We start from the raw sequence: 22,069 nt of genomic DNA, 5'->3' as shown, positions 1-22,069 counted from the left end.
TGGCTCACTTCCAAAATTAGTTCCTTTATGGGTTGGAACCCCCTCGATCCTTCCTCTGTCTCTTCTTCTAGGTAAATGTTTTACTTTTATTTTTTTTTTATGTTTTTAATTTAAGGTTAAATTTTGTTTGATTTTATGTGGGTCTTGTAAATTTATGTATTAGGTGTTTTGGGTCGTTATGTTTGCAGCGCTTTCATAGTGTTGCTTTAATGAATATCATTATTTTGCACATATTTATGAAGAAAGGGTCTTCAATTATCCCGTCTTTTCTTTGATTATCTGTACTATTAATTTCCTATCATGCCTGGTTCTTTGGGGACAAATTGTTTTCTAAGACTAATATTAGATGGGATTGTGACTTTTGAGACTATTCCTAAAGTTGATCTTTCAAATATCATAAGCTATAGAATCCCAGTAACTCATGCTTCCATGTTTTAATGGTTAATGTTGTTGAAAAGAAATTAAAATGACAGGAAAATAACAATGACATAGTTGGAAGATGGAGCTGGGAGAGACATTGACTATGTGATCTTTAAGAGGATTTGCACCCCCTATATGTGAGACTGGTGCAGAAGGCTGCCTCCAAGATACAATGAGAAGCTCTACTGTCTCTCTCAACACTTGCACAACCTTGGTTTGAAACTTTTAATTTTTGGGCAAATGGTTTGGTTTCAATTCTACCCATTCAATAACCATGATTAACCAAATTAAATTTATATATTATAAATATGTATTTATTATATATCATATATTTAATTGTTTTCAACAATTTATAATTTGGAGTTCTTACTTATTTTAGGTTATTTTCCAACAATTAGAATTTAGATTTTGGATTTCATTTATATTTAATTCATGGGGGAATGTTTTTAAGCTTAAAAAAAAAAATCTTTCTCATGGACTTAATGGTGTAAGGTAAACATCTTTTATATTTATTTAATTTAATGTTCATGTACTTGTGAATTAATTAGGATATTATTATTGATGATTAGCTTGTTATAAGAAATTTGGCAATTGATATCTGAGCCAATTCCCTAACATCATCCGTAGTTGTGAGCATGAAAAAAATTAATTTTTTTTTTCTGTTTTAACATTTCAAATTAATGGATGTATGTTATGATAATTTTTTAGCAACTAATCAAATTTTTATAACGATTTTGATTGACATGGACTGAATATAAGTTTAGAAGCTTTTGGTCGGGAGCAGTCTCATATGTTTTGTTTCTAAAAGAAAATTTTGAGCGCTTTTATTGATGAAGAATGGGCTATAGTCAAGTGATAATATTTTATAAAAAATTGAAGTTGTAGTTCTAACATTATCCTCCATATCGCATGTATAACGTGGTTTTTGTGTTTTGCCCAATTCCCTTATTATGATCAAAATTTTAACTTTTGTAGAGTTTTGCGAAAGTAAAATTTGTAGATAATTGTTAATATATTTATTCTGAGAGTATCGATATCATTTGTAATATAAATAATTGTTATTGGATTATGACAATATTCTTTTAATGATGTTATCACGAACAATGAATAATCCGTAAAGTAACTTAAGGAGTCTAACAATTTCAACTATTATCGTGATTTAATGAGACAAAAAGTAAATGACTATCAAATGTATATATAGTTTTAAGTGTTACAATACTTTAATAAGCATATTTATTAACGACATTTAAGATAAAGAAAAATAATGGTCAGAAAAGGAGTTGGTTGTTAAATTTTGTAGCTCATAACTAAGCTTAGGGACATTTCCTTTATAGAGGTCAAACTTTGGGCACCCTAAAATAATATTATTTATTATTTTTATTTTATTTTTTTTAGATGAACGAGGTTTAGATAAAACTTTTTTAAATCGGTTTCTAAAATAGTTACCCAAAAAATCAACCCTACTTATGAATAAGTGTGAGATATTGTCTAACTAAAGGGTTAATTCCTTGTACATAGATGAACTAATCCATGCTAGGGTTTACAAATATGCAAACTAATGCATAAATAGCCTACCTACAACATAGTTCTTGCATTTATTATATTAATTTTTTTTTCTTGTTATCCTAAAAGGGATATCTTGATTATGACTCAAGACTTCAAACTTTCATGTTAAAGGTCTTAACTAATAGTATGGATATTTTGTTATTGACTAGGAATGTTTGATTTGCTAGCATGCTGCATATCCTGTTCCAGATGCTTCCACTTTATTTTTTGGAGTTTATGATGGACATGGAGGTAAGAATCGGGAGGTTCAGGTACTCTTATAGTGGGGTGGATGGTGGTGGCTACATCAACAATTCTTTTTCTAGTTTACCTGGAGTTTCTTTTCAAAATTGATTTGAAATGCGATAAGCTTGCCCATGTAGACAAAATGAATTTTAGCCTTTCATCTGATAGGTTGTCGCTTATAGTTAAGGTACGATTTAAATATTAGTGTTATTTCACTTGAATCTTGATGCCCTTCTTGCGATCATTAATATTGCATCCACAAGAAGGACAACAACATTCAAGAGAAATAAAATTAATATTTAAATCATACCTTAACTATAAGAGACAACCTATCAGATGAAAGCCTAAAATTCATTTTGTCTACATGGGCAGACTTATCGCATTTCAAATCAATTTTGAAAAGAAACTCCGGGTAAGCTAGATAAAGAATCGTTGATGCAGCCACCACCATCCATAGCCTCATCGTCCTTCTCTGTCATCCGAGACCTCATTGTCCTTCATCACCCTCCATGACCTCGTCGTTTGCTCCATCACCATCAAGGTCGAGGATTCTGAAGTTGGGCCCTAGATTACAGATTGAGCCTTATTGTTCGATAACTTCGCCCTCGAGGATGACGCTGCAGTAAGCCATAGCTGCCCATGCTACCATGGTCTCTCACAGTCGAAGCTCGCATCACCATCACTACTAATTGTCCAATTTAAATTTGAATTTATATAATATATTTGAATTTGAATTTGAATTTGTATAATATATTTGTATTTTATTTAAATTTGAATTTGAATTTTGAATTTGTATAATGTATTTATATTTAAATTTAAATTTGTATAATATATTTGTATTTGAATTTGAATTTGTATAATATATTTGTATTTTTATTTAAATTTGAATTTGAATTTTGAATAATTTATGAATTTTTTTATCAATTATGGTTTATTGTTATGTATATGAAAATGTAATTACAGATTTTTATAGAAATTAATAATTGGAAAAAAAATTAAGTTAAAATTATTAGAGACAATTTTAAAACCGTCACTACTAATTGTCCAATTTAAGTATTAGTAAATCTTTCAAAACCGTCACTAATAATTGTTTTTTTTTTTTTTTTTTTAAAGAGTTTTAGTGAAGATTTTCAAATCGTCACTAATAATATAGTATTAGTGACGGTTTGAAAACCATCACTAATAGTTGCCTGTGAGAAATAGTGATGATTTTTAAACCGTCACTAATAATAGAGCCGGTGTAGAATTTATAGTGACGGACTTAGGTTTTTTAGTGACGGTTTTCATCCGTCACTAATACTCAATTATTAGTGAAAATTTCAAAAATTCGTCACTAATAAGTATTAGTAACGACAGATATAGTGACTAGTTTAAAACCGTCACTAATAACCTTATTTTTTGTAGTGAATGTATCCTTACAAGAAATGACAAAACATAAAATTTAGACACATTGATTTGGTTGAAACCAATTTATTAGACAATGGAATGGACAAAAGCTACACAACATGGGCGTTTCACGGTGAATATTACACACTTCTGAGTGATGATGATGAAGATGAAGATGAGGGGGCAAGTATAGTACTTGGTGATACACGTTCGGAAGGATTAAATAAAATGTTAGGTGACTTGCAAAAGGGGATTGCATCGGATATGAAGAATGTCAATGTGTCACGTACTGGTGCTAAATTTATTTCAGTAGCTAGCATACCTTCAATCTTAGTCAGTTAAATAACCTTGATAAACCATTTGCTACTCTGGTGAGGGATGCATGGTGCCCTTATATCCAAACTATAAGTAGTTCTCAAAATTGGAGTTCCTGATAAAGTTGCTCTATGCAAGAACAATTCATGGGTTATCTCAGAGTGCGTTCAACATGCATTTAAGCCTCATTAAGTCAGCACTGCTTGATAATGAAACACTTTCAAAGTCTTTTTATAAGGCGAAGATATACATGCGTGAATTGGGTCTCAATTACACTCCAATACATGTATGTAGGTATGATTGTGCACTTTTTTTTGGTGAATTTGAAAATGCAAATGAGTGTCCAGAATGTGTTGAACCGAGGTATAAAAGTAATCAGAGGAAGGGTGAAAAGATCTCCCATAAAGTTTTGCGATATTGTCTAAAAGTGCGGTATACTCAGATGCCACTCGTTGGCCCGGGAGTATATAGAGTCAGAGGGGGGGGTGAATGGACTCTTTTCACGTATTTTGATTTTCTCTACAAAACAAAACTTTTGCCAAGATTCAATCAATTAAATCACAATATATCAAATGTAAATCAAGAAAATAATTTTCAAAATTCTTTCAACCTTTTTCCTCTCTAGAGTGGCATGACATTCTTTTAATTCTTTTAAGTGTTTTGCCACTTTTTATTTTCATTTCTTAGGAAAATTTTATGTTTAGGTATCCTAACTAGAAGCTTTTGCATCTTAAATAAAGCTTTTTCTAGTTTTTCGTTAAAGAGCATGCTTTCGTCAATAAGCTCATAGCATGTTTCATCACAAGATATATTAAATTGAATAACACATGAATCATTGCATGCAACATCAGTCGTATTATCACTAGATTCAGGAGATGATTCCATATATGATGTATAGCAGCAATTAGCACAAGAATCATCAATAGAGGCAGAATTAAAATCATATACCTCCTGTCAAGTTCTTCCTATATATCCTTGGCACTAGAGCATGTCACGATCTCAAGAAAAATATTAGAACCTAATGCAAAATATAACATGGGCATATAACCTAATATCATTTTCATCCAAAGGCATACGAATTCCATTAACAATCACCCGCCAGACCATCCAATCCATTGATTTCATAAATATGCTCATTTTAATTTTCCAGTAGGTGTAATTGACACCACAAAATACAAGAGGCCTAGTAGGTGATTGTCCCTCGCCGAATGGGGATACAGCAGTTTGAGCCATTGCGACCTTTTGTAAAAACATTTAAGTCTATGCAACGAGTTTCTGATACCAACTATTGACTTTGGTGTAATCCTAAAAGGGGTATGAAATGGAAATTTAAAATTATTTCTTCCCAAGTATAACTAATCCAACAGCAGGATACCACAACCTAAGGTTTGTCTAAAACACATACCAATTCAATAGATAAACTATTGAGTAGATATATATAAGCAATTAAAGCATTCTCAGTATATCAAATATTCAGAGCAATAAATATTAACATACAAGTGCAGAAAGTAAGTTGTGGAAAATAAAACTGACACCAGATATGTTATCAGGGTTCGGCCAAAACTGCCTACGTCTTCGTCTCAAGCTCACAAGCAAGAGGATTCACTAAATTGCTCACTTTTGGGTGGAGCGACACCATTACAATGTCCTTACGGGGTGGACACTCCCCAGGTCAGATTGCAGGGCTGACCCCAACCTTTACAACACCTCACCAGGATGGTACACCTAGTTCTTTTAATTGGGTCTGAACCAGTTCGATACTCACCTAACCGAGTCTGAGCAATTCTGGACTATTCACAAGGTTAGTCTCTCTCTTCTGACCACCCATCGGGAATATAATAAATAATCAAATAAAATATTTTATACAACCAGATGCTTCTTACACTAAGCAGATATGTATCGATACGCACAATGCAACCAATGCACTCATAGATGATAAGTATTTATGCTCAAAGTGAGATTGGTTAAGTTATATGTCAACTCTCAATCGATGTATATATATTGTGTATATATAAGAGTGATACCTTGATATAATATAATATTACAATATATGAACAATCAAAGGAACTTTGAAACCCTAATCAGATATCTCAACAAATATATTTTCAGTATAAAGCACAATAGAGATTAGGATCAAACTTGTAAAAATATATTTTATCAAATACCACAAGCAAACCCTTGAATTTGGCAATGAGGATGCCAAGACTCAGAAGCAAGAATTGAGTTCTTCCCAAATGATATTTATCAATCAAATACAATGGGAATAACTTTAAAATCAATGTCAAATAAGTATGTGCAATGAGATTGTAAGCTTTAAGAAAGATTTATGAAAATATGCACAATCAATAAGAAATTAAACTCCTTCTCAAGTTACAATTAGTTTGCAAGCAAGGAGTATAAACAATGATTCTCCTCAAAATGACTTTTCAAATGAGTGTAAGGAGAATGAGCAGTATACTTGAAAGATTGAAAAAATTTAAGCAATAGGAGTATAAAAATTTCAAAGGATTTTTGCTAATCAAAATATGCTAATTGGCCATTGATCTTAGCAAATGAAGGGGTATATACATAGATTTTTCTAAAAATATAACCGTTGGGGATATTGGAGGTATTTTAAAAAGTTTTAATTAAATTTTAAACCCAATTACCACAGTTAATCCTGATGAACCCAAAAGGTTCAATCGACTGACCCTCAACGTCGGTCGACCGAACAGATACAAAGATTTGGAATTTTATTTCGGGGTTCGATCGGCTATGCATAGTACTAGTAGGCTGAGCCAGGCAATTTTCCAAAGTTACGTGGTTTCGATTTCCCAATTAGTGGTTCGGTCTATTGAGATTTGAACTTCGATCGACCGAGGACAATTTGAACTATCAGTTCGGTCTGCTAAGGAAGGTGAGTTGTGGATGATATGTTCAAATTATGTTTGGTCAGCTAAGGCATGGTCAACATGTTAACCCCTAACCTATTTGGTCGATCGAGGCATCTATACTACCAAGGGTTCAGTCGACCGAGATCGGTTAAAAATTGCGTTTAAGTCTTGTTTGGTCTTTGTGCTTCATCTACCCTTTGTGAACAAGCATATGGCATTTAGGCTTGAAGGGTGATGGTTCCTATAGTCTTTTTGAGGCCTCTTAAGCATATAACTCTTATCATGTAGTTATTACCGACCATTATAATTACAGACCCAATAATTAAATGCATTTACAATAAGAGCAAATGTTCATGGAATGCGCCAAATACAAATGATCTTGGAGTTTCTTCTGGTTTCCAAGTCCCTTGATCTTATGTGTGCTGAAATTTAGATCCGTTCACATACTTAAACACACATAAGATACTAGTACTTAGTCGACATCAAAATAGAGATCGAACTTAAAAAGTCAACAAACATATCTTCCTTGGTCGCCTGAACATTGAACCATGGACTTTTCACCGCCCATCATCGACCGAAAAAATGAACTAAAACTATCCTAGTCAACCGAAACTACGAAGGTTCGAAAATCCCCCTTAGCTCAGCCAACCTGTGTTGTGCTCGGCAGCCCAAACCCTAAATGTTTTTAAATATTTGTGAGAGCTTAGCTGATTGACGTTTTTGCTCGGCCAACCGAACCCACATGATCGGTCGGCCATCCCTTAATTTGGTTGACAAAAACTCTTTGTTTGGCCAAATTATTAAGCATTAAAAAGTAATTAATTTCATCATTAATCTTTTTCAAAATACCAGTCATGTTCCTAACGGTTATATTTTTGGGGAACTCTATATATACCACATCATTTGTCCTAATTAGGAACTTGATTAGCAATTATTTTTCTCTCAATTTTTTGTGCTAATCTAGAAAGTTTTTACTCACATTCAAAGCTTAAATTTTCTACTCTCCTTCATACCCTTGATTGCTTACTTATTTTTGAAGAGAGCATATCATCTCACCTTGTTCATTTGCACTTAATTGCATCTTTGAAGTAAGGTTGAGTGTGTATCATTGTGAGTATTTTTCAACTGTTAGTTCAAAGCTTAAATTCTCCTATTTCTACATTATAAAAATATTGATTTTTGAGAGTGAGCTTGGGTTCTTCCCATTATATTTCTCTCATAAATATATATTGGGAAAACTCCATATTTGCTTGTGAATCTTTGCATTCTTGTTGCAAGATTCAAAAGCTTGCTTAGTGTTTTTGTCGAGAAATATATTGTTGCAAGCTTTAACCCCATTATCTACTATTCTTATTATTTGAAAGTATTGTTTAGATATTTGCTTAGGGGTTTAAAGATTCTTTGATAATGCATATAGTGAAGACATTATCTTGAAATCAAAGATCTTACTCTCACACACATACATAGATATATGCACATCTTTGAAAGTTGATATATACTTGGCCAAGATCTCACTTGAGCTTAATCTCCCATCATCTATGAGTGTATTGTGTTTATTGGTGTACTTATATGCTTAGTTGAGAAGCATCTGTATTGTACACAAACTTTGATATTATTGTTATATTCCAGGTGTGGCTTGAAGAGGGTACTCTCCGCCCTATGAAGGAGGGTTTGTAAAAGGTTAGGGTCAACCATGTGAATGTGACCTGGGGTAATTCCTCACCCAGTAAGGAGAGGAGGCTTGTACTTGGTGTCGCTCCATTCATAAGTGGGCAAGGTTTATTAGTGGAAATCCTCTAAGCGGGTTGTGCTTAAGATGGGGACGTAGGCACAGTTGCCAAACCTCAATAACATATTGTGTGTTGCTTTCTCTTCCCTTTATCTCTTTACTTTTAGTATATATATGCTTGCACTTAAATTATTGTGAATGTTTTATATGCTTTGAATTTATGCATACATATCTACTTGAGAAATACTGAGTTCGCTATAACTGTTATATTTTCTACTCAGTTTTAAATTGTTAGGTGATTGGTATTTGTGTAGACAGACCATAGGTTAAGCTATACTGATTGTCGATTTGAATTGAACCTAGGAATAAATTTTTAAATATCCAATTCACCCCCCCCTGGTTGGGAATACACCAATTCCAACAACTCTCGTATGATGTTAAAATGAAGCTTAATGGAGTATTGTTTTTCCTCTCAAAAATATTTTTCATGTAAAACCATGAGAGTATGGAAAATTATTTTTCTTAAATAAAATGATTGACCTTTATAAAAATCAAATTTCAAGTAGGCTTTCAAGCAATATATTATATGTGTGTGTGTGCGTGTAAATATATGCTCAAGCTCAAGCCTTTTTTGTATAAACAAAAATTTTCTCCAAAAACAATTTTTCTAATGAAGAGTGTAGCAAAAGTTGGACTTTGAAAATCATTTGAAGAACAAGGCAATCAAGCAAAAAATATATATGAAATATGATACATGCTTGAGCCTTTTCAAATAAAATCCCTAAAAGAATTTTCCCAAAAATATTTTCAAGAAGGAGTAGGAGAAATAGAAATTTAAAACTAAAATGGGAAAAAAAAAAATTGTGTGGGAATAAAAAATATGAGCAAGTATGTTCCCAATAATTTTCCCAACCTTCTCTAAGTGTTATGGGTCCTTATTTATAGGCAAAAACCAATTCTGACCATTAACTAGTCGTTGGGTATTTTTAATATTATTTTATTTCAAAATTTTGACCGTTTTCTACCCAGAATTTCCAATTCCTGAGAGGTTCAATCAACTGAGCACATCGTTGGTTGACTAACCCTAAGGCATTGGTTGACTAAGCTGATGGTCGGTTGACTGAGCATACACAAATCTGGCCATTTGGACTAGTCGGTTGACTAATCCTAAGATGTTGGTTGACTAAGATTGAACCGGTCGGTCGACTGAGCACTTTAAGCCTTAAGTTGGTTGGTCGACTAAGCCTATGCAAATCTGGCCAAATGAAATGGTAAGTCGACTGAGCACTTTAAGCCTTAAGTTGTTCAGTTGACTGAGCTTTAAGAAAAATGATATTTTGCCCATTTTTAAGTTCAAAACCGTTTCATCCCTTTTTGTATAAGTTTAGCATTTTAAATAAAATGGTTTTTATGAAACTTAGAGGCCCCTAATGTCAATCTGAGGTCTTGGTTTAGCCTTAATCATATGATATGCATGCACACATTAAACCTAAATAATTATTACAAATTATAAAATAAAAAATAAAGTCTTCAAGTCTTCTGCTCCTCTGATTGTCCATGAAATACGCCTGGGAATATGATCATTGATGTGCATTCAAGGCTTCTATTTCCCATTTGTTACCCGTGCTTAGAAAGATGAACCCGTTCATACACTTAGCACACATATTAGATACTGTTGTTTCTCATAATCAAAATAGGGATTGGACTCAAAAAGTCAACAATCTCCCCCTTTTTTTTATGATGACAAACACAGGAGCAAAATTAGGTTAGCCTGAAAAGGCTCTCCCTCACATTATGTATAATTGAAAAGATAATCAATATAATTCAATTCAAACATGAAGACTTCATCATCTTTCCAGTTATGCATTTAAGTTTAGTGGTTCGATGTGTAGTTTATATATTGAAGCTTTCTTAAAAAAAAAAAAAAAAAACACTCAATTAAACACAAAGTTCATTTTCCATTTTTGAAACATAAAGGCAGGAGAATGAAATATAATTTCGCTCTTTAACCTTCTCCCTTTTTTGTCATCAGCAAAAGGGTTAAAAAATATCCCCTTTGAAAAGAAGGTCGTTTAAAACAGCAAAGCCCTTAAAATGTAAAATTTCATGACCAAAACAAATTTTTGTAAAACATGTCATGAATGCTTTTATGCTAAAGGCAAGAGGTAAGATATATCTTTTATAAAAACTGTTCTTGCTAAAAAAAAAAATTTCCCTTTTTTGATATAACCAATGAATACAAGGGAACAATGCTTGCTATTTGATAATAACTTTTTAATACTAGGTTCAAGCAAGCTAAAGATTTTCTAGTAAGCATTTAAGCACAATGCTTTTTAAAATGTGACTAGAAAGTCTTTTAAGCACACAAGCAAGACATAAGATTTACCTATTATAAGTTCATTTCTTGCTTTAAACATAATTTAAAAATAATTTCCCTTTATGATATTACTAATAAGTTCTAGGGATTGTGCTTGCTGAAAAAGGAACATAGTTCAAGCAAGCAAACGTTTTTCTGGTAGATGTTTAAGTATAATCCAAATTATAACCACAAAAAAAAAAAAAAAAAAACATATAGATAAAAAAATATTAGAAAATTTTAAATACAAGATCATGTGGCAAAACAAATCATTGTGGCTAAGCAACATATTTCAATTTAAGATTTTCAACAAAATCATCATACTTTAATGCGCATGCCACATAATGCTCAATAGAGATCTAAGCCTAAGAATGGGTGAGCACGACAAGATAGAAACTCAAGTTCAACAGCTCCCTCTATGAATTTGAATATGAGCTTAGATGTTATGAGTTAAAGATTTACTGTGGGTAAAAGGAAATTCATTCTATTAGGCATACAAGCCACAGTAACTTTCTAACCTAAGCCTAGAGTAGGGAGAACATAAGAAATGGAATTTTACAAGATCTCCCCCTTTAAATTTGAAAGCTAGTTTAGATAAAAATTAACCACTTATACTGATACTAGTTGTGAAAATACATAATTACAGTATAAGCAATAGTTTAAAAAAAAATTGCTGGATATTAATTTAACATTTTAAACAACCAGTAAAATATTTCTAGAACACATATGCACTAGAAAACTGAATTACAGTCATGTGCAGTGTTCTTATGCCCCAAAGAACAATACATATCAAAATATTGATTCAATAGGCATAAGATATGATGTTCATGGTACCTAGAAAAGTTTCAGGACTCGAAAAGGCAAAAAGAGTAACGCATATGAGTCCATGGGACAGGAGAATATATTCATTTTCCTTAAGAATGGGGCTTAAGCACTCTTGTATATTTACGTGCATACATACTTGCATTCAGTTCCAGGATGATGTTCATTTAAGAGCATTCATCATATATTCACCCTGTCAAAGGATTTCAGCATGCAGCAAATATTAGTCATTCAGCACACAACATGACATATTGCATTTCAATTTAAAACAAGATAGGCGTTCAAGGTTGTACTCAAAGGTTATGCAATAGGGGTTCAATGTAAAGATAACACAACTCAAAATACACAATGAGTGTGTACAATATGAAAACCCCCCCTAAGTCATGCCATTGTCCTAGTTTACGGGCCATCATCAAAATATGTGACGTTTGATCATATGGATGATGCTTTACCATTTGGGTCTTGACTGAAAGTGCATAACCCAAAGGTTGGACCCAATGGTGTCCATGAACTAGTCCTTCCTAAGACTATAAGATGTGTACATGTTTTCAATTCATATAGTTTTTAAAATTGAGCATGTACAAACATGTGTAATCATTCAACATGCATTTTCTATAAAATTATTCATGAAGATCAACTAGCATGCAATATTCTTTCAAAACATTTATCATTTATCATGTGATAATTATGAGGTAACATTAACTATATGACATGCAAATGATCCTTTTAACATGAATTAGCAATCAAGGATGATGAAAAGATTTCCATTTATTATACAGTCATCCTTCTAAAACAAAGTCCAGCATGCCACATATGTTAATTGTTTGGCACATGGTTTATTTACTTTGATTATTTTAGGAAAAATCTATCAAAAATTCGGCAGCATGCCATTTGTAAATAAAACATTTCCTAAAAGTTCATGCAGCTAAAATCTAGTTATTTTTCAACAAATAATTCATTTTAAGCATACAACAACCTAGATCTACTACAGGTATGCAATTCACATCACTGCATCAGCCATGCAGGTGGTATTCCAATTCAAGCATGCAGATCAGTATAACTAATCAATGAAAACAACGTATTTGTCCATTAAATGAAATTTCCATTTAGGCTAAGAATGTACAGTAAGCATTCAGTTTAGATTAGCATATAATCCATTTTAATTCAATTTTAAACTATCCATCAAAGAATTTAAACATTTCACAATTTATGGATAGTGATTAGTAGTTCAAAAACAAATCATCCATTATGAAATGATAATATATTTCTAAAAATAAGAATATTACAATAAAGAGCTTATTGGATGACATTTAAAATTTCTGCTCCCCCTTAGTTATGCAGCCAAAAAATTTATATTGAATTAGCAGTATCTGACATAACTAAACTTTTCTAGTATGGGGATGAGCTTATGAATTCCTTAAATTTAACTTAGCATTTGAAAATGATTAATCATTTAAGTTCAATGATGAGTTTAGGATTATACATTTCATAGCATAAGATCAATTTCCTAAAACTCAATACTATGTGATGGACAAATTATTTTATATTTAAGATTTTAAATTTAGGCATATATATAGCATTTAAAAAAATTTCTACTAATAAAGCTCCTTTGTCCATTAGAAGGGGATTTACAAATTTAAGCATACAATGGCCAATATATTCATATTATAATGAATCAAAATAATATATTCATATCTAAGCAAACAAATTGGATATTTTCAATTAGGATTTTCACATAGGTTTGCTTTTTTAATAATCTTAGTATAACAATAGTGTATATTGAAATTTAAAATAGCACAACACACTATTTAATCATTTAAAGCATTATAACCCCTTATATATATATATATATATATATATATATATATATATATATATATATACATATATATATTTAGTCCTAAAATCTTATGAGTATATAATAATTTCTTTGAAATGAACCTCATAAGATATCATGCAAGCATTTTTAAATTCAACACATGATTCACTAAGAGTTTTAACAAAAAATATAACACAAGAATCATGGTATGAATTATCCAATAAAATAGAAGGAGGCAAAGATATACCAATACATTTTACTCCTTCTTAATCATTTAAACTAGGAGTCCTTGGAGTGGCTTCTCTTCTCTCTCGGTCTTTTCATTCCTCTTATGGTTCCCAAATAAAATCCTTAGCACTACTACAAGTGATCTTTTCAAAAATATCAGTACCTAAGGGACAATATACGCATGGCACACAAGTTGATATGAATTAAAATCATGTCATGCAGTTTCAAATTATTTTCAATTTGGGAAACTGCATTTTAAAAAAATTTCATTGAGATATAATTTCTTTTGTAAAACACTTTCCAAAACCTCCAATCAATTTGATTTTACAAACACATTTTCAATTTTCAAACAGTAAAATCTACATAGTAAAAGTAGTGGAGGATTTGTAAAGGTTTGACCCTCAAAAATAGGGATACACTGAAAATGAGCCCTTGCAATCTTTATGCAAAAACGGCTAAGCTTATTGCAACCAGACTCTAATACCAATTGTGAGGAATGGTGTATTTCCAAGAGGGGGCTCAATTGGGATTTAAAAATTTCTTAGGTTAAATTCAAATCACAAACCGTATTTCGCAACCTAGGGTTTTTCTAAGCAGTCTCAATTCCCTTAATTAATCAAGTATGCAAATATTTAACATAAATATGGCATTCTCTACAAATTAAATATTTGCATACAAACATCACATCATATCCTATTTAAGATTAAAAGCGTGTATGTGAAATGATTAACCGCTAAATGTAAACATACACATGAAGCATATCTTATTTAAATTAAAGACGTGTATGAAAAAATAATGACAACAACAAATGAACAAGCATACATGTGCGAAAAATTAAAGTGCACGAATTTAAATGAGATGGATAGAGAGAAAAAGCAGACACAATATTAGTTATCGAGGTTCCGTCAATCCTACCTACGTCCCCACCTTAAGCCAGCAGTTCAAGGATTCCACTATATGCTTGCTTTAACCGGGCAGAGCAACGCCATTTATATTCTCCTTACTGGGCAAAAACTCCCCAACTCAAATTATAGGGCTAAGCCACAACCAGTTCTCCATGCCAGGTAGGGTTTCCCCAACTCAATTATAGGGTTGAGCCACGACCGATTCTCCTTACGTGGCGGAGACACCTCGGTTCACTTTCTGGGTAGAACCAAGTCGTACACACTTTACAGGATGGTGCACCTCCTAGCTCACTTAATCGAGTTTGAGCCAAATCAGGACTCTTTACAAGGCGAGTCTCCCTCTTTAGGCCATGCCTGGAATAAAAAAATATTAAAATAAATTTTGCATACAAATAAATGCTTCTAAGATAAGCTGAGATGTATACAATGAAGCTCTAGATGCACCTTGTATGATGTTAAAATGAAGCTCAATGGAGTATGGTTTTTCCTCTCAAAAATATTTTTCATGTAAAACCATGAGAGTATGGAAAATGATTTTTCTTAAATAAAATGATTGACCATTATGAAATTCAAATTTCAAGTAGGCTTTCAAGCAATATATATATCTGTGTGTGTAAATATATGCTCAAGCTCAAGCCTTCCTTGTATAAACAAAATTTTTTTCCAAAAATAATTTTTCAAATGAAGAGTGTAGAAGAAGTTGGACTTTAAAAATCATTTGAAGAACAGGTCAATCAAGAAAAATATATATGAAAGATGATACATGCTTGGGCCTTTTCAAATAAAATCCCCAAAAGAATTTCCCCAAAAAGTATTTTCAAGAAGAAGTTGGAGAAATAGAAATTTAAAACTAAAATGGGAAAAAATTTGTGTGGGAATCAAAAAAATGAGCAAGTATGCTCCCAATAATTTTCCCAATCTTCTCAAAGTATTTTGGGTCCTTATTTATAGGCAAAAACTAATTCTAATCGTTAACTAGTGTTGGCTTTATAAGGTTTAACATCTTGTTTTGATGCTAACAAACAAGTAGAACTTAACATGCTTTGTTTAAGTGATGTATTTTCAGAACTCAATGATGAATGCAAGATTAAAGAATTCATAAAAGCTTATATTTCAAAGAAGGATGATTTATATCAAGCTTGAAGCATGGATTCAAAAATGGATTTAAAGATAAAGCTTGAAGATCATGAGAGCATTGATATTAAAGAAAAATTTTCAAGAATGAAAGCCCAAGTGATCAATATGGAAAGTTCAAAGAAAGATGAAGCAAGCATAAAGACCTCAAGGAATTCAAGAATTGGAAATTTGAAGGAGTTTATAGGAAATTTCATGTAAGTACTTCAAATAATTTCAATATTGATACATGAAGCTCTTAGGTTAATTTATTGGACCTAAATACCTTTTAACATACTTGGAAAATATTTTTATAAGGTTAAAAATTATTTGAAAAAGGTTAGAATCATTTTTGGAATGAAAAACATCAAAAAGAGGATTTTCAAAATGCTGTTAATTTTTCTACATCTGTATTGAGGTGTATTTTTCTCTATTAAAACTCTTTATTTTAAAAAGTGTTCAACATTAAAATTGTAGGATTTTTTCTTATCTTTCATTTGACACTAAGATCATCAAATTTGGAGTTATACAGAAAAAGTTATTACCGAAAAATAGAAGGGTGCTCAAAGTTGATACTAGCATGTGTGCATGTTAGGCGACTGCCTGTACATACCAGGCGCCTGGGTGGCTATGCCAGGCGATAGCCTTAGTTTTGGCAAATGACTGCCAGGCTACTGCCCTTGCTATTTCTTTAAAAATAACATGGCAAGTGACTGGCAGATTGAGGCAGGCGACTGCCACGTGACTATTTTGATTTTTCTCATAACAGTCAAATTTTTAAATGGGGTTGTTTGTGGCTCAAAATTTATGGAAACTTGGGGAATATTTCAACACACTTGGGGACCAAGTTACTTACCTTTTAAAGTCTATAAATAAACCTCAAAGATTATTGAATCATATACCAAGAATTCAAATTCAGCAAAAATTCAAATTCTCTCTCAAATTGCTCTCAAATTCTCAAGGCTCTCTCTTGCTCACAACTTGCACGAAAATTACTAAGTTCTTGTTAATTTTACTCACCAATCTTGTGCTACAAATTCTCAATCTTTCATTCATTGAAAGAATTAAATTGGTGATATACTTCCTTCAGTTTCAATTTGAATATTCATATTGTTATTTACTTTGAAGTATATAGTTCTGAATTGTTGTACTAATCTTCTCTTTTAGGAGCAAATTCTCTGTATACAAATATTTGATTTGTATCTTGTAGATTGATGATTCCAAGGGTTATTTGGATCATTGGCTAAGCAAGGAGATATTGCTTAGAGAGGCGGGCTCTAGCCTATGTAAGGAGTGACCGGACGAGGGAATATCGTTTGGAGAAGGCGGGCTCTAGCCTTAACCAAGGAGTGTTGTAAAGGTTTGTTCCACCTGTCAATGGAACAAGTTTAGTAATCCCTTGGTGGTTTGCCAAAGGTGAGGACGTAGGCTGGGTATAAGCTGAACCTCGTAAAAATCTCCGTCTCACTCTCTCTTTCCCTATTCTTTATTTTCAGTGCATATTTAAATTGCGTGGATGGTTTAAATTTGAAGATCATATAAACTACGTATATTTGGAAATCAAACAAACTTAAGGTTTAATTTTGATTTGGGTTGCGGAAACCGAAAGGAAGTACGTTGGTTAAACCATATTTTGCGGAAACCATACGGAAGTACATTACTTGGTTAAACACCCAAAGATAAATTAATTAAAAGTTTATTTGGATTCTGAATATTTAGAAATAGTGATTGGATGATGCATTGAATATTATATTGAAGGAATAAATTCATATATTAAGGGCTTGGTTCAAATTCAATTAACAACAGGGCTACACACAAGCTGAGAATTCTTATGATTGTTTGATTTGATCATCATAGTAAATTGTTTTGTTTGGTTGAAAAGTTGATTACTTGTTTGGTTAAGCAATAAGTGTTGTGGTTGAAGATTTAATGTTTACTTAGTTCTTGTTTGATTGACAAAATAGATAAACAAGTAAAAGAATTGGTTAAATATTAAAAGAAGTTTAAGAATTCTAAAAAGGAAATAAAAGAAAATTTTAAAGCCCAATTCACCCCCCCTCTTGGGAAGCTATTCCTAATTTCAACTAGTGTTAGCTTTGGTGTAATCTCAAGAAGGGGGGTGAATTGGGTATTTAAAAATTCGTCCTAGGTTTAGCTTAATCCAACAATTAGTATTACAAAAACCTAGGGTCTTTTTATGTAATCGAAAACCCAATCAAGTACTCAAACAATAAACATAAACATACAGGTGTAGAAAGTAAATTGCAGAAAATAAACTGACACCAGATATGTTATTAGGGTTTGGCCTATACTGCCTACGTCCCCGCCTTGGCTCACCAGTACAAGGATTACCACTATAAGGCTCACTTAATGGGTAGATCGGCACCTAAACAACCAAGTCAATTAGCATAGGGTTGACCTCAACTTTTACACAATCTCTTTACGGGGTTGAGAAAGCCCTACCGATCCTTGCGGGCTAGATCACCGCCCCCTTAGGCCGCGTCAGGAATATAACCGAATTACAATACAAACTGTGTACAATATAATGCTTCTCTAATAAGCAAATATGTACCAATGACAATCAATCTAATGCACATCAACAATATAGGAAATGTAAGCTCAGTGATGTGATTCTGTGCAAGCAATACTCAACAAGGTATTATCACTAGTATGCTCAAGAGTATTCTAATCAAGCTATTTCTTTAAAATAGTGTATATCAAATCTCAATAATAAATTAGGGTTTCAAAGTTGCTACAAATATTCAAATCAACTCAAAATATTTTCTTCAAGGAAATAGGCTCAAGAGTTGTTTGAAAAAATAATAGCTTGTTAAAAATATTTGCACAACAAAATATAGCTATTGAAATCTTGCAATGACTATGCAAGAATCCTCAAGCTTTTGAGTTTATCCCAACACAAGATTTATTATATTTAAATATGTGGTGTAGACACCCTATTTTTGCCCTAGTCAAATAGAACAATGGGTCCCCTCTTATTTTCATTATTATTATTATTACTATTATTATTATTATTTTTCATCAGTATTATTATTATTACTTATTTTTACTTCTATTTCATTATTATTATTTATTTTTTTTTTATTTTTTTATTTTTATTTTTTTTTTTCAATTTTTAGTATCATTATTATTAGTATTTTTTATTACTATTATTACTATTATTTATTATTATTATTATTATTATTATTATTTCAATAGTAGTTATCATTATTACTTTTATTTTATTTCTATTTATATTGTTTATTATTATTATTAATTATTATTTATTATTATTATTGACATTATTGTAGTATTTTTACCTTATTAGTATTTTATTTATTTATTTATCTTTGTTATTAACTATTATTATTAATTATTTTATTATTATCATTATTTTACCTTATTATTATTATTATTATAATTATTATTAGTAGTATTTTATATGTTTCATTTATCCTTATATTATTATTGTTATTATTATTAATTAGTCCTTATTATTATTATTTTATTATTATTATTATTATTATTATTATTATTATTATTATTATTATGTTATTATTATTTTCCTATATTATTAGTACTTTACTTGTATTTTTATTATCATTATTATTATTATTATTATTATTCATTTTTATTTATTATTACTAGTACGTTTATTTTTACTTTACTATAATTACCTTTATTTTTCATATATTATTTATTTATTACTATTATTATTGTTATTATTTATTATTATTACTACTATTGTTTTTATTACTTTTGGTAATGTTATCATTATTATTATTATAATAGTATTTTATTTTTATTAATATTATTGTTATTATTATTTTACTATAATTATTTATTATTTACTAGTAGTATTATTATTATTATTATTTATTACTATTACCTTATTGATGCTATTACTATAATTATTATTACTATTATTATTATTTCTATATTTATTATTACCATAAGAATAAGAATAAAAAAATAGAAAAAGAAAAATAAAATCCCAAAAAGGAAATATGTTTAGGGTTTTTCAAATTTTTTTTTTTTTTTTTTTTTTTTATATAAGAAGGGGGCAGCGCACAAGCCATAGAAAAAAAAAAAGCCGGGGGAGACAAAAAGAAACCAAAAAAAAAAAACCTAAACTTCTCTCTCGCTGCCACAGCCTCACGGCCGCCCCACCATCATCCTCACCATTCCCTTGATCTCCATAGCCTCTCCCCCACCACCATCTCCTTTGCTCTTCCCTCACAGCAACCCGAGTACACAGTAGCCCGCAGAGCCTCGACCATCTGCTCCCCCAACTTCATCACCAACCACTCCGACTGCCTCTCCATTCCACAGCCCGACAGCCCCACTCCGTACCTCCTCTGCCCCGAACCTCCAACGCCTCCAACCGCTGCGGTCCTGCATCACAGTCTAGCCACCGGCGAGGCCTCATGCACAGCTCCGGCCACGCGGAGCACTCCCTCATGCTGCCCCTCCTGAACCTCGACCACCGGTAAAATCACCACTCTTGCTATCCTCCAATCTTAACCTGCAGCAGACCCACAGTCCCCAGCAGATATCTCAGCCACCAAAAAAAAAAAAAAAACTGAACACACACACAGCACACACACACAGCAACACACACACACAGCACCCACACACTGCACACACACACAGCATACACATACAGAAACGCACACACACAGCACACACACACAGCAACACACACACACAGCACACACACACTGCACACACACACAGCACACACACACAGCAACACACACACACTGCACACACACTGCACACACACACACACACAACACACACACTGCACACACAGTAAAACACACACCTTCATCTGTATTTTTATTTATTTATTTATTTTTCTTTTTTTCTTTCCAGTTTGGTTTATTTCTTGGTTTTGACATATTCTAATATTTGGGTTTCATTGTAAATGCAGTGGCATGCTTAGGTTGTATATATATTAAATGAGTACCATTCATTTTATAGGTTTTTATTTATTTATTTAAGGTTCATGGTAATTTTTTTTTTTTCCCTTGTTTTTTTTGTTGTATTTGTTCTATAGGTTAATTGTTTTATTATTATTGTTGTGAAGTTTTTTTTTTTATAGTTGGATTTTGTCTTAATATTTAAAGTTTAACCTTTTGTATTTTTTTGAATTATTATTAGTATAGGATCCTTAATGTTATAATACGTGGTCATATGTTTTATTCATGTTGTAGGTTTTTATTATTGTTATAGTTATTTGAAATATTCGGTTTTCATGTTTGGGGGTTATTTTTGTTTACTGTTGTGTGTTCAATGTTTGTGCATTTAGGGTAGTTTTTATTTAATTTCATTGTTGTACTTATTTATTTGACAATCATGTTTGATAATTGATATTCATGTTTCTATGTTTTGTAGTATTTATGATTATATTTGTAGAATTTTCTTGTTAAACTTTTACTGTAATAGGATTTTTAATATTTGTTAGTTAGTATCCATGTTTGTATTTTGGCTATACGTATTATTTAATAATCATTGTTGTTATCACAGAATTGTTATGGTTAAAATATGTTTTAAAATTTAAGTTTATATTTTTGTTGTATTTAGTGTCCGTATTAGGTTTCATACTAATTTTTTAGGGTTTCCTCATTTTGATTCATAGTGTTCCCATCTCATCATACATTGATTTCCATAATTCGATGTGTAAATTATTTCCTTAGTTTTGGTAATATTGTTTCCGTATGTATTAAGTGTATCACTGATTGCATGTTCATATTAAGGTAAATGTCTTTTAGTTAAAATATGCGTATTACTTTTTTTATTATTTTAATATTATTATTATTATTATTGTACTACTTACTATTACTGTTAATATTACTATTATAATTATTATTACTATTAGTAGTTGTTATTATTTTTATTATTATCATTTTTAGTATTGTTATCATTATGGTATTAACTATTATTGTTATTAACATTAGTATTGTTATCACTATTATTATTAATATTATCATTATTATCAGCATTAGTATTATTACTATTACTAATATTTTTATTTTTTATTTATTTATTTATTCATTTATTTTTTGTTATTTGGTCTTATATGTACTAGAATATTTATTTTTATTAAAATATTTTTAATTTTTATCCCTATGATTTTATTGCGGGGGTATGAGCCTTCGGGTATTACGTACCCTAAGCTCTGAGGGAATATATGTATATATATATATATTTATTTATTTATTTATTTTCTCCATGTATTTATAAACTTATAAAAAGGAGTGATTCAGAGGATTATTAGATTAACTTAGGGATAATTTTAAATTAATTAGG

This window comes from Malania oleifera, chromosome 10 (assembly GCF_029873635.1).
Source record: "Malania oleifera isolate guangnan ecotype guangnan chromosome 10, ASM2987363v1, whole genome shotgun sequence".
Classification (NCBI taxonomy): domain Eukaryota; kingdom Viridiplantae; phylum Streptophyta; class Magnoliopsida; order Santalales; family Ximeniaceae; genus Malania; species Malania oleifera.
The sequence above is the reverse complement of the archived record's forward strand: the minus strand, read 5'-3'. Positions refer to the sequence as shown.